Consider the following 6,916-nt stretch of genomic DNA (forward strand, 5'->3'; position numbering starts at 1 on the left):
TATTGCACCATATCACACTATAGTTATAGTACAGTTCTGTTTTATTCCACAAGTCAGTAAGAATTAGAGAGATTGTTTTAATGGGTACAACCTTTATTTTATGTTATTTTTTAAATTAAATTTTATTGGGATGACATTGGTCAACATGAACATATAGATTTTATGTGTGGATTTCTAAGTTACAAAATCTGTATATAGCACCATATGTCCACCACCCAAGGTCAAATCATCTTCTGACACCTCATATTAGGACCCCTCCTCTCCCATCCCCTCCCTCTGGCAACCACCACACTGCTGTTTGTGTTCAAGAGTTTCAGTTTTTTATCCCACATATGAGTGAAATCATATGATTCTTAGCTTTTTCTGTCTTATTTCACTTAGCATATGTTCTCAAGGTCCATCCATGTTGTTGCAAATGGTGCTATTTCATCCTTTCTTATGGCTGAGTAGTATTCCATTGTGTATATGTACCACATCTTCTTTATCCAGTCTTCTATTGCAGGACACGTTGGTTGTTTCCATGTCTTGGCCACCTTGAATAATGATCATAGGGGTGCATATATCTTTGTGTATAAATGATTTTGAGTTTTTCGGGTATATACCCAGGAGTGGGGTTGCTGGGTCAAATGGTAGCTCTATTCTTAATTTTTTGAGGAATCGCCAGACTGCTTTCCATGGTGGTTGTACCAGTCTACATTCACACCAGCAGTGAATGAGGGTTCCTTTTTTCCTATAACCACTCCAACCCTTGTTGCTTGTCTTGTTGATAATGGCCACTCTAACAGGTATAAGGTGGTATCTCATTGTAGTTTTAATTTGCATTTCCCTAATTGCCAGTGAGGTTGAACATCTTTTCATATAGCTATTGGATGTTTATAAGTTTTCTTGGGGTAGGTTATTTTCAGGTCCTCTGCCCACTTTTTGATTGGATTATTTGTTTGGTGTTGATTTTACAAGTTCTTTATATATTTTGGAAATTAAACCTTTGTCGGAGCTACTGTTTGCAAATATCCCCATCTGGTTGGCTGCCTGTTTGCTTTGTTGTCTGTTTCTTTGGCTTTGCAGAAGCTCTTCAGTTTGATATAGTCCATTCATTTATGTTTGCCTTTACCTCTCTTGCCTTTGGGGTCAAGTTCATAAAATGGTCTCTATCACTCATGTCCGTAAGTTTGGTACCGATATTTTCTTCTATGTAACTTATAGTTTCGGGTATTATGTTTAGGTCTTTGATCCATTTTGAATTAATTTTTGTACATGGGGAAAAACTGTAATCCAGTTTCATTTGTTTGCATGTGGCTTTCCAGTTTTCCCAGCACCATTTAAGAGACTATCTTTACTACAATGTGCATTTCTGGCTCCTTTGTCAAAAATTATCTGTCCATATACATGTGGTTTTATAACTGGGCTCTCTATTCTGTTCCATTGATCTGTGTGTCTGTTTCTCTGCCAATACCATGCTGTTTTGATTTTCATAGCTCTGCAGTATAATTTGAAGTCAGGTAGCCAGATACCTCCAGTTTCATTCTTTTATTTATTTATTTTTTTCAGAATTTGTTTGGATATTCTGGATCTTTTGTGGTTCCATACAAATCTGATGATGTTTTGTTCTATTTGTTTAAAATTTAACATTGGGATTTTAATGGGGATTACATTGAATCTGTACATTGGGTAATATGGCCATTTTAACTATGTTGCTTCTTCCAATCCATGAACATGGAATATTTTTCCATTTTGTTGTGTCTTTTTCAATCTCTTCTTTTTTAAATTTTTATTTTTTTAATTGATTTCAGAGAGGTAAGGACAGGGAAAAAGAGAGAGAAACATCAATAATGAGAGAGAATCATTGATCAGCTGCCTCCTGCACACCCCCCACTGGGGATTGAGCTCACTACCCGGGCATGTGCCCTTGACTGGCATTGAACCTGGGACCCTTCAGTCCGCAGGCCAATGCTCTCTCCACTGAGCCAAACCAGCTAGGGCTAAATTCTTTATTGTTGAAAGTATTACATATATCCCCCCTTTCCCCTATTGACCTCTCCCAGCCCGACCCCGTCGCCCAGCCCAGGCCTTTACCCCCCCCCCCCCCCCACTGTCTGTGTCCATTGGTTATGCTTATATGCATACAAGTTCTTTGGTTGATCTCTTACCTTCCCCCGCTCCTGCCCATCTCCCCTGCCATCCCTCTGAGATTTGTAATACTACTTTGTAATTGTCGGTATATAGGTCTTTCTCATTCTTTGTTAAGTTTATTCCTAGGTATTTTATTCTTTTGGTTGCAACTGCTAAAGGAATTGTTTTTTCCATTTTTTCCCCCTGAAGTTTTGTTGTTGGTATTCAGGAAGAGGCAATGGATTTTTGCACATGGATTTTATATCCTGCAACTTGAGTGTATTTGTTTATTGTTTCCAGTAGTTTTTTGGTAGAGTCTTTAGGGTTTTTCTACATACAGCATCATGTCATCCGCAAAAAGTGACAGTTTGACTTTTTCTTTCCCTATTTTGATACCTTTTATTTCTTTCTCTTGCCTTATTGCTTGGGCTAGGACTTCCAGTACTAGCCTATATAATGAAGAGGTAATATACAAATTAACCCCCATGCCCTCACAAGATGGCTGCCTATGACCAGGCTGGCAGGGGGTTAGTGAGGGATGACCAAACGACTGAACAAGCAGGCTGCATGGGGCGACCAGGCTGGCAGGGGGGTTAGTAAGGGGTGGCCCGGCTGGCAGGGGGGGAAGTTGGGGGTGACCAGGCCAGCAGAGGGGGGCAGCAGGGGGCAGTTAGGGGCGATCAAGCGAGCACATAGAGGCAGTGAGGGGTGATCAGGCCGGCATGGAGGGGGGCAGTTAGGGGCAACCAGGCAGGCAGGCAGGTGAGCGATTAGGAGCCAGCGGTCCAAGATTATGAGAGGGATGTCCGGGATTGGACCTAAACTGGCAGTCAGACATCCCCAATGGGTCTCGGATTGGAGAGGGTGCAGGCTGGGCTGAGGGGGAGGCCCCCCCCCACATGAATTTCATGCACCAGGCTTCTAGTCTATAGTAATAAACGCCTAATATGCTAATTAGACTGGATAGCCAAATGACCTTCCAGATGACCTTCTGGATGAAGCAGGGGTTTTGAGGGCACAGGCAAGCTGCCACGGCTGTGAGGGCCAAGCCCCTTGCATGAATTCCGTGCACCGGGCCTCTAGTGTTGAATAAGAGTGATGATATGGTCATCGTTGTCTTGTTCCTGATCTTAGGGAAAAGCTTTCAGTTTTTCACCATTGAGTATGATATTGACTGATGGTTTATCATATATTAGAGGCCCAATGCACGAAATTCATGCAAGGGCCTTGGCCCTGGCCCCCATCTGCTGCCACCGCAGCCTGTACCCACTGCTGCCGCCAGCAGGGACCTCTGCTGCTTCTGCCTCAACCCCCCACTTGCTGCAGCTTTGTTTGGAAGGAAGACCATCCAGTCTAATTAGCATATTATGCTTTTATTATTATAGAAGGCCTTTATTATGTTGAGGTACTTTCCTTCTATTCCTATTTTATTGAGTATTTTAATCATAAATGAATGTAGTAACTTATCAAATGCTTTTTCTGCATTTATTAACAAAATCATATTATTTTTATTCTTTCTTTTGTTAATGTGGTGTATTATGTTGATTGATTTGTGAATGTTGAACTATCCCTACACCCCTGAAATGAATCCCACTTGATCATGATGTATTATTTTTTGGATGTACTGTTGTATTCGATTAGCTAGTATTTTGTTTAGGATTTTTGCATCTGTATTCATGAGGGTATTGGTCTGTAGTTTTCTTTTTTGTTTATTATCTTTGCCAGATTTTAGTATCAGGGTTATATTGGCCATGTAGAATGTGTTAGGAAGTATTGCCTGTTCTTCAATTTTTTGGGAAGATTTTGAAAAGAGTAGGTGTTAATTCTTCCTTGAATATTTGGTAGAACTCAATGGTGAAGCCATCTGGTCCTGGACTTTTTTTGGGGGGGAGGTTTTTGATGGTTGTTTCAATTTCCTCACTGCTGATCGGTCTATTTAGACTTTGCAGTTCTTCATGATTTAGTCTAGGAAGGTTATATATTTCTAGGAACTTATCCATTTCTTCTAGGTTATTGAATTTGGTGGCATAAAGTCTTTCATAGTATTCTGGTATGATCCTTTGTATATCTGTGATGTCTGTGGTGGTTTCTCCGCTCTCATTTGTGATTTTGTTTATATGGATCTTTTCCCTTAATGAGTCTTGCCAGGGGCTTGTCAATTTTATTAATCTTTTCAGCTCTTTGTTTTATTGATTTTTTTGGTATAGTCTTTTTGTTCTCTATTTTATTTAATTCTGCTCTAATTTCTGTTATTTCCTTTCTTCTCCTAAGTTTGGGTTGCTTTTGTTCTTTTTCTAGTATTTTAAGATGTGATGTTAGGTTGTTTACTTGGGATTTCTCTTGTTTCTTGAGATAGGCCTATAATGATATAAACTTCCCTATTATTACTGCTTTCGCTGCATCCCAGAGCTTTTGATATGTTGTGTTATCATTCTCATTTGTCTCTATACATCTTTGATCTCATCTTTTATTTCTTTTCACCCAGTCGTTTTTTAGTAGTATGTTGTTTAGTAGTATGTTGTTTAGTAGTACGTTGTGGGTTGTTGTGTTGTTGTTTTTTTTTACTTCCTTTCTGCAATTGATTTCTAATTTCAAGGCATCGTGGTCAGAAAATATGCTTGGTATAATTTTAATCTTTTTGAATTTGTTGATGCTAGTTCTGTGACCCAACATATGGTGTATCCTTGAGAACCTTTCATATGCATTAGAGAAGAATATGTAATCTGATGATCTGGGATGAAATGTTCTGTAAATGTCAAGTATATCTATTTGGTCTCATGTTTCATTTAAGACTGATATTTCTTTATTGATTTTTTGTCTGGTTGATCTGTCTAGAGCTGTTAATGGAGTATTAAAGTCTTCAACTATAATTGTGTTTTGATCTGTTTCTCCCTTTAATATATTTTGGGGCTCCCTAGTTGGGTGCACATATATTAAGAAGTGTTATGTTTTCTTGATGTAGTTTTCCCTTTATCACTATAAAGTGTCCATCTTTGTCACTTGTTATCATGAAATCTATTTTGTCAGATGTAAGTATGACTACACCTGATGTTATTTGCTTGGATAATCATTTTCCACCCTTTTACTTTGAATTTACATTTCTCTTTGCTTTTAGATGTGTCTCTCTCTTTTAAAAAAAATATTTTTATTGATTTCAGAGATCAAGGGAGAGGGAGAGAGATATAGAAACACCAGTGATGACAGAGAATCACTGATTAGCTGCCTCCTGCATGCCCCCTACTGGGGATCGAGCCCACAACCCAGGCATGTGCCTCAACTGGAATTGAACCTGGGACCCTTCAGTCTGCAGGCTGACTCACTGTACACTGAGTCAAACCAGCTAGGGCTAGATGTGTCTCTTGTAGGCAGCGTATGGTTGGGTTTTGTTTTTTGATCCACTCTGCTACTCTGTGCCTCTTTACTGGTGAATTTAAACTATTTACATTTAGGGTAATTATTGATGTATGAGGATTTCCAATAGCCATTTTATCTTTTGTTTTCCTGTAACCTTGTGCCTCCATTGGTTCTTTTCGTTAATGCTTCTGCCTGTTGTTTTTGTTGGTGGTATTCCATACATCTTTTCCTCTGTTTTTATGCTATATGTCCTATTTTGGGGATATTTGTGTGTGGTTGCCATTAGGTTTATAAAAAGTAAAGTTGCATATATACCATAGATTTTTCTTTACCTTTTGAGTGAATCTGATCTTCATCATTCATTGCCAGTTCATACCATTTCCCCTTCCCCTTATTTTTGTTTTCACAAATTATCTCTATTTATGTTGCAAGTACTTTGGCGATTCTACTCATACTGTTGTGGCTTTATGTTTTTTGTTTCAGGTATAGAATAAATCCTTTGAGTATTTTCTGCAATGGATGTTTTTTAGTGACAAAATCCCTCAGCTTCTGTATGTCTGTGAATGTCTTTATTTTCCCTTCATATTTAAAGGATAATTTTGCTGGATATATTATGCGTGGCTGGTAAGTTTTCTCTTTTTGACGTTTGAATATTTGCTTTCACTGTCTTCTTGCTTATAGAGTTTCTGCTGAGAAGTCAGATAAAATTCTAATGGGTTTTCCTTTGTAGGTCACTTCTTTCTTTTCCCTGGATGCTGTAAAGCTGTCTTCTTTGTCATTAATTTTTGACAGCTTCATTACCCTGTACCTTGGAGAGGGTCTCTTTGAATTGAGGTAACTTGGTGTTCTGTTTGCTTCTTGGATTTGAGGATATAGTTATTTCCATAGATTTGGGAAATTCTTATCCACTATTTGTTTTAATAGACTCTCCATTCCATACTCCCTCTCTTCCTCCTCCACTGTGCCTATGATTCTGATGTTACGTTTTTAATGGAATCAGAGAGGTCTTGTAGAGCTCTTTCATATTTCTTTATTCTCAGGTCTCTCTCTGCTTCCTTCTGCATCATTTCTTGATCCTTATCTTCGATATCACCAGTTCTTTCTTCTAAGTGGTTGGTTCTGTTTTCTATGCTCAACAGCTCATTAATTGCATGCTTCATTTCCAGGAGTTCTGATTGATTCTTTTTTAAAATTTCAATTTCCTTGGAGAAATACTTATTTTGTTCATTGATATTTTTTTTTGAGTGCACTGAATTACCTGTCAGTTTTTCCTCACATCTCATTGAGTATTTTCAGAACTGCAATAATGAAATCTCTGTCATTCATACCATATAATTCTATGTGTTTCAGCCAATTTTCTGGGGATTTTTCATTTTCTTTCTGGTCATTGTTGCTGTGGTTGTTCATGGTGTTTGCTGTTCTCATTTGTTTTCCCATTTATCTCTTAGCAGGT

Source organism: Myotis myotis, unplaced genomic scaffold, assembly GCF_014108235.1.
Source record: "Myotis myotis isolate mMyoMyo1 unplaced genomic scaffold, mMyoMyo1.p scaffold_m19_p_4, whole genome shotgun sequence".
Classification (NCBI taxonomy): domain Eukaryota; kingdom Metazoa; phylum Chordata; class Mammalia; order Chiroptera; family Vespertilionidae; genus Myotis; species Myotis myotis.